General features: G+C 40.8%; 1 pseudogene; it reads left to right on the top strand.

Moving 5' to 3' along the window:
* The first annotated feature begins 5,519 nt into the window (after positions 1 to 5,519).
* On the top strand, positions 5,520 to 5,639 carry LOC146867534 (5S ribosomal RNA; annotated as a pseudogene).
* The last annotated feature ends 4,520 nt before the right edge of the window (positions 5,640 to 10,159 follow it).

The raw sequence follows: 10,159 nt of genomic DNA, 5'->3' as shown, positions 1-10,159 counted from the left end.
TTTTCCTAGGGATAATTTCTGGGGCTGGTGCTTTGGTTGGGAGCAATTGTTCTTCAGACATGGGTCGGAAGCACTCTCCTGGAGAATGGCCGAACTGGGAACAGAAACCAGCCCTGGCAATTCTGCTGGACCGGCCAGGGGAGGGGGGCATTGGACATTGGTGTGGGTGCCCTAGTGTTAAACACTGGTGCAACTTTGTTACAGGGGGCTGAAATTGCAGCACTGCTGCAAAATCGCCCCCCCAGTAACAAAGCAGACCCCCATGGGTCAAAAAACAGCCCCACCCTTCTGGCCCACCAGGAAAATGCCAAGTGCCTGCTACGGCCAGTCCTGCCCTGTCCTGGAGACCGCAAAGCAAGAACACAGTTGGCCAGGTGAAGAAGATGAAACCGGGCCCAGGGTACAAGAAACACATCGAAGCTAAATGCCCCGTCACCCTTGTCTGAAGAGCAAGTGCTGCCAACCAAAGCACCAGCCCCAGACATAGTCCCTAGGAAGGAAGGTGAGGAAGGACTGGAGGCAATGCATTATAGGACCGGAGACTGTATTTCCTTATTCACGAGATGAAATGCACATGGGATTTCATTGTTAGTACTTGAACAAGAAGCAACACAAACCAGAAAAAGCAAGGGAAATTTGGGAAATTTCACAAAATACAGAGGGATAATGATCAGGATCTTCATGGAAATGTACCTCTAGTAATGAAAACTTTGTACACTAGCAATATGTATTGGAGGCCTCTGATCTAATCCCATGCACATTCTTAGAATTGTTTTCTAGATCTCTGTGTTTACTGCCTTTCAGAATACAGACTCCACCTATTTAAGCTTAGTCTTGTCACACAGAGTAACTTCAAGTTGTGGTATTCTATGGATGGAATTGCTGTTCAGTTCTAGTGTTGCATGATGCAAGTGGACATCGAATGTACAAGTGTTTGGAAGATGAGAAAAGAACCGCTTTGAGGAATAAACAGTTTTTGTGTTAGGACATACCTCGCTTCTCTGGATTTCATTATTACTGTGAATTACCAGATCATTACTTTGGCAACGAGCTAAACAAAGGTGTGGGGAATTTTGTTCAGTGCTTCAACATGACTTATTGGGTATTTTGCTTTTCCTGGTCAGGCCGACACTGCTGTCGAGTCTTTCTGTATTACACATTATTACTCAGTGCAATATCATCATGGCTAGTGTGAGCACTTACTGAAGCAGGATTCTGTGCATTTAGTTATCAGAATCGCCCAGTGAAGATATACATGCATTCTTAATTACAAATACCGCCAGCTGGCTCCAAAGCACAGAGCAGGAGTGCTAATAATTCAGATGTCATTGAAGTGGTGAATTGTGCATTCAGGTCAATGAAAATCAAGCAAACCATAGGTTTCTTTTACGGGTGCTATCCGTTGGCCTTGCGTGACGTTATGGTGAGTGCGAGCAACGTAGACCTCGTGCTGGTGTGTTGCTGGTGTTTCATGCAGTTGGGTGTTTCACACACATTGCACTAACATCATGGCACAGCATGTGACATTCACACCATGACGTCTTTCCCCATTGGATTGGGGTGAGTTCTACTGTGCCAAATCAGCGGTGATCGCATACCATATTTTTCTATGGAAATACTATTTAAGTATCTTTATTTTGTGTTGGATAATCAGTTATTTGCACACCTCATCATCATTTCAATTATTTTTTTCTTAAAAAACTGTTTTTCTAGGGAATTATTGTGTTGGATCTAAGGTGATTTGGATACTTCACTATATTCCAAGTAACTTCTGAGTGACCTTTGTTTCCTCACAGTACTGTCAATTCTCCATAATTTCGTTCTGGATTAATTGCGATTTTCATGCCATATCATTGAGAGTGATTGCTTAACTACACTAGGTCATCTATAATTCTTGAAGGGGATAATATACATTTGCTTTGCTACCTAATATTACATATTATAGGAACTCATTTCGCACTATCATTAGGTGATATTCTTTCTTTGTGAGTTGAGTTGTCATTTTGCAAAACGTCTTCCCCGCCATTTTTTAACATCTCCAGGTGAACCTTTGATAAGATGGGAGACATAGAAGAATATTTTCACTAGGTATGCTAAGTTATGTGATCCAAGTTTGAGTTCTGAGAGAAAAACCTCACTATTGTTTCCTTATCTTGGCCCTGAAGAACAGGAAATGTTGATCGCCTTCTGGAGTTACTGGATGAAGACTCTAATGGATTTAAGAATACAAAAATTATGTATCAGAAATTGGATAATCATTTTTACCAAAAATGTCCTCCATTCTTGAAATATTCCAATTTGGAAAACACATGAAGTCAAAAGGAGAAACAGTTAAAGAATATGTTACAGTTCTGAGAATGTTAGCCACTTTATGTAAATTTGGTAATACTTTAGATGTACATGCTAGGGACTAATTTATGGTGGAGCATGTTAACCCCTTGAGTGCCCCGCCCTTTCCACCCCCTGTGCCGGGCGTTTCATTAGTGGGCGGGGCTCATGACGAGATAGTCTCGTCATGGGCACAGCGCAACTGCGGCCCATGACGAGACCATCTCGTCATGGGCACTCAAGAGGTTAATTATAAAATTGGAAAGGATCTATGGCCCGAAATGATCCATCTTTAACAGAAATGATAAATTTAGCCACAAGGTTGGAACACAGTTTGGCTTGTGTGGGCGAAATTAGGAAAAAACTTGACTGATATGAGCTTTGATTTTTCCTTGTCTGCAATAAGTAAATCACAAATGAATGGTGGGAGTAAAAACATGTCTAACAATTCAAATTACACAGGTATGAAAGGCAAATTTCACGATCAGCAATTTACAGGGATGCTTTACAGATGTGTAATGAAAGATCACATGGCTAACGATAAATATTGTACTGGATGGAAGTTGACATGTAGGCGGAATGGTCACATGAGCAAATGTTGTAAGAGTAGGAATAATGAAAGGGAAATAAATTACATAGTAGAGGTTGATGAAGAAAGTAAAGAAATTGAACTGCAAGTTACTGGAAAACAGGGTAATGGTCCACATGAGGATAATCTCATTCAAGGAGAGAAGGTGAAAATGCTTTTTGACTCTGGTGCAAAATTGACTATTATCTCTTTAGAAGTATTTTAAAACAAAAAATGTGACACTGTAAAGTTGTTCAAACCTAATATAAGACATACTGCTTATGCTGAAGAACCTATAAAGTTGGTTGGCTACTCTGAGGGAGAACTAGGATACTTGGGAAAATTTGCTGTAGGGAAAATGTATGTTTCCCTAGCAAAGGTAATTCCCCCAATGCAGATGGAGAACAATATTTCACTCCAGCCTCTGGGATTCTTCTACAGACACCTTCTGAATCCCAAGTTCCATGCTAGGGTGACAGGTGACTTACCCAAAAACATAGGCTTGGAATATACTTCTTGTTTGCCCCTGTTGGCATCTAATAGGTTCCAAGCATTGAGTGCCCTTCAGGATATTGATTGACATGAGTCAGGGCTTTATACGGGGATTTTGGCTTCTACTCGCAGGGACAGGAAAGTGGTTATTGATATGGATTTTAATGATACCTTCTGTATAGGCAATATCTCAATCAGTGTATCATCACCAGCAATGAATAATAATGTGGATAATATTGGCCAGAATCGGGTACTGCACAATATGTCATCTCCCAGTACTTCTGCCCCTGCTTGGAGGGAGGTCATAAAATTGCATCATGGAATGTGGGTGGACTAGCAAACAATCAGGACTGACTAGGATGGTCTAAGGTTATAAGTGATCTTGATATTATATGCATTCAGGAGACTTGGTGTATAGACCCAATTTATTTTGAGGGTTTCTCATCACACTGGCTTGAGGCCGAACCCTTGTCTGCTGGCAGGGCCAAAGGGGGGCTTATGATTCTTATATCGAACAAGCTCCTTGTCAATATTAAGAAAAAAATAACAATCGTGTCACATTCACTAATATTATGGTTAACATTTAAAGGAGGCCGGGATATGGTACAGGTTACCTTCAATAATAGCGTTTTTGATTCCACTCGGGGGTAAGCCAGTTTTAGCACCTGATGGTGGTCTGGAGACACCATTTTGTTCTATTAAAACAGTTTTAGTTTTATATGGGTAGGTGACTTTAATATCCAATCCTTCCCTCTGTCTGCCACATGTGTTTGTGGGGTAACCAATCAGGAAGGTTGTACACGTTTTTCTCACATTGACTTTGAGAGTATGTTGAATTCAATGATTTCTAAGTAGGATCTACAGTTATTGAATTGTGCCTGCGACAACAATGCAGATCCAATACTCACCTTTATTGAAAGAAATGCCTCCACCATTATTGATCATCTAATGCAAGCAAGTGGTGTATTACACCTAGGGTTGCTCAGCCTTGAGTTACCACAATTGTTTTATATTAACTGTACTTTTCTGGGGCAAAATTTGTGTAGCCCCACCGGGTATCATCTCTAACATTATCCCCACAAGATGCAATGGGGCATGCATTAAGTGGGATGGAGTTGACCCCTGTAAAGTCTTATATGATATTATCTGCAGGGGCCTTACAGATATTTTTTATTGCCTCAAGGACGAAGTTACTCCCAATCAGTTACTCTCTAGTTTCACTAATATTACTAATATAACTAGCAACCTTTTGACCCACCCTCATAATCAGTGTCACGGTCACCACAGAGGGTGGTTTAATCATGCATGCACTGTAGCCTGTATGCAACTGAAATCGGCCCTTCATTGTCAACCCAGAGACAATACGCTGATAAAGACCCTTCATTCTAACTTTAAAAAGGTCCTTTTCATTAGAAGAAAGGAGTTACAAGAGGAAGCATGGTCAAAACTGTCCTGGGCTGCAGCAGAAGTAGGATGAAAAAAGCTAAGAGCTGTAGGCTTTTAAAAAAAAATGTGTTTTAGTTTAGGTGAATGAGGATGGCTTGTCTCACTTACTATGGCCAGCACTGAAGTAAAATGAAAAAAGCTAAGAGCCCCAAAAGTCAGTGCTCTTTATGCCTACGGCCATACCATTCTGAAAGCACCTGATCTTGTCTGATCTCAGAAATTAAGCAGAGACGGGCTTGGTTAGAACCTGGATGGGAGACTTCCAGAGGCTGTAGGCTTTTTATTTTGTTTGTTTTGCTTTAGGCAAATGAGGGTGGCTTGCCTCCCTTACTATGGCCAGCAGTGAAGTACAGTGAAAAAAGCTAAGAGCCACAAGTCAGTGCACTTCACGCCTACGGCCACACCACTCTAAAAGCACCTGATCTCTTTTTTGTTGTTTGTTTTGCTTTAGGTAAATGATGGTGGCTTGCCTGGCTTACTATGGCCAGCAGTGAAGTACAGTGAAAAAAGCTAAGAGCCAGAAGTCAGTGCACTTCACGCCTACGGCCATACCACTCTAAAAGCACCTGATCTCTTTTTTGTTGTTTGTTTTGCTTTAGGTAAATGAGGGTGGCTTGCCTCGCTTACTATGGCCAGCAGTGAAGTACAGTGAAAAAAGCTAAGAGCCAAAATCAGTGCACTTCACGCCTATGGCCATACCACTCTGAAAGCACCTGATCTCATCTGATCTTAGAAGTTAAGCAGAGTTCTGGCCTGTTTAGTATCTGGATGGTTGACAGCCTGGGTATACCAGGTGCTGTAGGCTTTTTTGTTTTTCTTTATGTGAATGCGGGTGGCTTGAGTCACTTCCTATGGCCAGCACTGAAGTAGAATGAAAAAAGCTAAGAGCCCCAAAGTCAGTGCTCTTCATCCCTTCCTCCATAAGAGCCTAAAAGAACCTGATCTCGTCTGATCTCAGAAGTTAAGCGGGGTCGGGCCTAGTTAGTACCTGGATGGAGACCACCTGGGAATTCCAGGTACTGTAGGCTTTTTGTTGTTTTGATTTAAGTTTTTCTAGGGAATTATTATGTTGGATCTAAGGTGATTTGCATACCTCACTATATTCCAAGTAACTTCTAAGTGACATTTGTTTCTTCACAGTACTGTCAATGCTCTATAATTTTGTTATTGATTAATGGTGATTTTCATGCCATATCATTGAGAGTGATTGCTTAGCTTTGGTTCTTTACAATAGGTTATCTATAATTCTAGGAGGGGGATAATATAAATGTGCTCTGCTACCTAATACTACATATTATAGGAACTCATTTCGCACTATCATTAGGTCATACTCTTTCTTTGTGAGTTGAGTTGTCATTGTGCAAAACATGTCTTCCCCACCATTTGTTCACATCTCCAGGTGAACCTTTGATAAGATGGGAGACATAGAAGAATGTTTTCACTAGGTATGCTAAGATATGTGATCCAAGTTTGAGTTCTGAGAGGAAAACATCACTATTGTTTTATTATCTTGGCCCTGAAGGATAGGAAATTGTGATCCCCTTCCAGAGTTACTGGAAGAAGACTCTAATGGATTGTATGAATAAAACGATTATGTATTAAGAAATTGGATAATCATTTTTACCAAAAGTTTCTTCCATTCGTGAAATATTCCAGTTTGGAAAACACAGGAAGTAAAAAAGAGAAACAGTAGAAGAACATGTTACAGTTCTGAGAATGTTAGCCACTCTATGTAACTTTGTTAATACTTTAGATGTACATACTAGGAACTAATTTATGTTGGAGCATGTTAATTATAAAATTAGAAAGGATCTATGGCCCAAGATGATCCATCCTTGACAGAAATGATAAACTTAGCCACAATGTTGGAACACAGTTTGGCATTTGTGGTCGAAGTTAGGAAAAATGTGACTGATAGGAGCTTTGATTTTTCCTTGTCTGCAATAAGTAAATCACAAATTGATGGTGGCTGTAAGAACATGTCTAAAAATTCAAATGACTAAGGTGTGAAAGGTAAATTTCACAATAAGCAATTTACAGGAATATTTTACAGATGTGGAATGATAGGTCACACGGCTAACAATACATTTTGTGCTGGATGAGAGGTGACATGTAGGCGGAATGGTCACATGAGAAAATGTTGTGAGAATAGGAAAAAGGAAAGGAAAATAAATTAAATAGTAGAGGTTGATGAAGAAAGTTAAGAAATTGCACTGCAAGTTACTGGAAAACAGGGGGATGGTCCTCATAATGAGGATGATCTCGTTGAAGGAGAGAAGGTGAAAATGCTTTTTGACTCCGGTGCAAAATTGACTATTATCTCTTTAGAAATATTTTAAAACAAAATATGTGACAATGTAAAGTTGTTCAAACCTAATATAAGACCTACCGCTTATGCTGAAGAACCTATAAAGTTGGTTGGCTTCTGTGAGGGAGAACTAGGATACTTGGGAAAATTTGCTGTGGGCAAACTGTATGTTTCCCTAGCAAAGGTAATTCCCCCCTTGCAGATGGAGTCCAATATTTCACTCCAGCCTCTGAGATTCGTCTACAGACACCTTCGGAACCCCCAGTTCCATGCTGGGTGACAGGTAACATACTCAAAAACAGAGGCTTGGAATATACTTCTTGTTTGACCCTGTTGGTATCTAATAGGGTCCAAGCATTGAGTGCCCTCCGGGATATTGATTGACATGAGTCAGGGCTTGATACAGTGATTTTGGCTTCTACCCCCAGGAACAGGAAAGTGGTTATTGATATGGATTTTAATGGTACCTTCTGTATAGGCAATATTTCAATCAGTGTATCATCACCACCAATGAATAATAATGTGGATAATATTTGCCGGAGTCGGGTACTGCAAAATATGTCATCTCCCAGTACTTCTGCCCCTGGCTCAGAGGGAGGACATAAAATTGCATTATGGAATGTGGGTGGACTAGCAAACAACCGGGGCTGACCAGGATGGTCTGAGTTTATAAGTGACCTTGATATAATTTGCATTCAGGAGACTTGGTGTATAGACCCAATTTATTTTGAGGGTTTCTCATCACAGTGGCTTGAGGCCGAACCCTTGTCTGCTGGCAGGGCCAAAGGGGGGCTTATGGTTCCTATATCAATCAAGATCCCTGTCAATATGAAGAAAAAAATAACAATCGGGTAACATTCACTAATGTTATGGCTACCATTTAAAGGAGGCTGGGATGTGGTACTGGTTAAATTCAATAATATAGTTTTTGATTTCACTCAAGGGGAAGCCAGTTTTAGCACTTGATGGTGGTCTGGAGACACTTTTTTGTTCTATTAAAAACTGTTTTACGTTTATATGGGTAGGTGACATTAATATCCAATCCTGCCCCCTGTCTGCTAGATGGGTCTGTGGGGTAACCAGTCAGGCCGGGCACCAATAAGTGGACTAGCACAGGGTTATGTCTGGTATGTTTTCCAGATGGCCTGATTTGAAGATAGTTATTAAGGTTAGTACCAGGAGTGTCATAGAAATATTGTCTGAGATTTTCGCCTGAGAAGTCTTCCAAGTTCACTACTTAAGAACAATGATGTACAATTTGTTTCCAAGGAGATGTGTCAGTTTTTAAAGGATAGGGGTGGTAAGGATAGGGGTGATCAGTTTTTAAAGGATAGGGATGATTCATAGGTGTGGCTTGAATCATCTAGAAATAAATGGCATGGTGGAGAGATTAAATAGAACTGTTCAGAATGCTACCCAGGTAGCGATATGTGCTGGAAAGGATTGGAAGGTAGAGGTTAAGACGTGGTTGAAGGAATATAGAATTGCACCACTTAGCATCACAGGGAGAGTACCATTTGAATTGTTTAGAGGAGAGAAGGCCAATACCATGTTATGTGCAGCATCGATGGATGAAGTAAAGAGAGAGGATGAGAAGGAGTGGGATGGTGAGTGGAGAAGTAATGGGGAAAGAATGGTGAAGGAAATGGAGGTGTATGTGGATGGAAGAAAAGCAGTAAATAGACTTACTATTTAAGAGGGAGATATTGTCAAGGTAAAAGCTCCTGTGAGTCATGAACAGTTTTCCAAATTTAGCAGCAAAACAAGAGTTATCCAAATATGTAAGAATGCAGTAAAGACTGAGGATTATTGCATCTGGAATTTGAACAGAGTTGTCAAAGCCAAGGAAGTGTGTGATCATGGTATTGGAATAGAACTAGTGGTGGTTGGTAATTTTGGCAGGGATGAAGGTGAGCAGGCCACACAAGCACATACATACACTCACATGCATGCATTCACAGTACTCAACCACAACAAATTCATACATTTATACATACATATACACATGCACCAAAGATTCAAAAACATAAAATTTACCTGTCCTGCAGGTCGTGAAGAGGAAAGATTTGGAGGTCCCAGAAGGGTTGGAGTTGCTACCTTCTCTTATTGACTGACCTTAGGTCAACCAATTATGGAAGGCAGCAGTCCCTCACTTATCACCCAGTGGGATGGATTCTGTGAAAGTTGCTGGACTTACCACACTCTGTGGTGAGATGTCACTGTTTAACACTCTGCCCTTGCCTCTTCTTGGCTTAAAATGAAAGTACCCAGGTCCAAGGCAATCAGTGACGCTCCCCCTTGTCATGAGGGGGAGAGCCACAAGGCACTTTTAACAGGCTGAGGAGGTCATGCCCCCAGGGCTGTGAGGTCCCCAGCCTTGCCAAGGTCAGCTCAGGCAGTCAGGAGCCTGTGCATTTACAACATGTCTAGATCCTGGCTGCCTGATATGAACAAGAGGAATGTCTGTCAGGCTGACCTTTGCTCAGAATCACAGACACTCTTCTTCTCCTGAAGAAGGCGAGGCATCTGGACCCAAAAGAACGGAAAGGCTGAAGGATTTTTTAGTATTGTAAATGATTTTTTATTTGTATATAAGGTATTTATAATTCTTTAGTTGTATTTCATTGTACAAGCTATTCTGTTATTTGTACTATGTAGTATTATTGGTGTTGGGTTCTAGTGCTGCATGATTTAAGTGAACATGGAATGTAGAAGGGTTTGGAAGATGCGGGAAGAACTGTTGGTGAAGCAAGATGAAATTGTGGCTGGAGCACCTTGAGGAATAAACTCTTTGCAAGTTTGGACATACCTCACCTATCTGGATTTCTTTATCTACTGTGAATTACCCGATCTTTACACAAGTATCATCTGCAGTGCCCTAAAAGTTTATAACTTATTATTTGTCTTTTCAACATTCCATAGTTTAATACTGTTCAAGTAACGGGATGCTCTGAGCCACAGTCATTCTGCAATCCTGCTTTTTTTCCACTTTTGCTGTCTAAATACTGCTCAGCAAT

Source organism: Triturus cristatus, chromosome 1_2 (genome assembly GCF_964204655.1).
Source record: "Triturus cristatus chromosome 1_2, aTriCri1.1, whole genome shotgun sequence".
NCBI lineage: Eukaryota > Metazoa > Chordata > Amphibia > Caudata > Salamandridae > Triturus > Triturus cristatus.
This window is presented reverse-complemented; position numbering and strand designations above follow the sequence as displayed.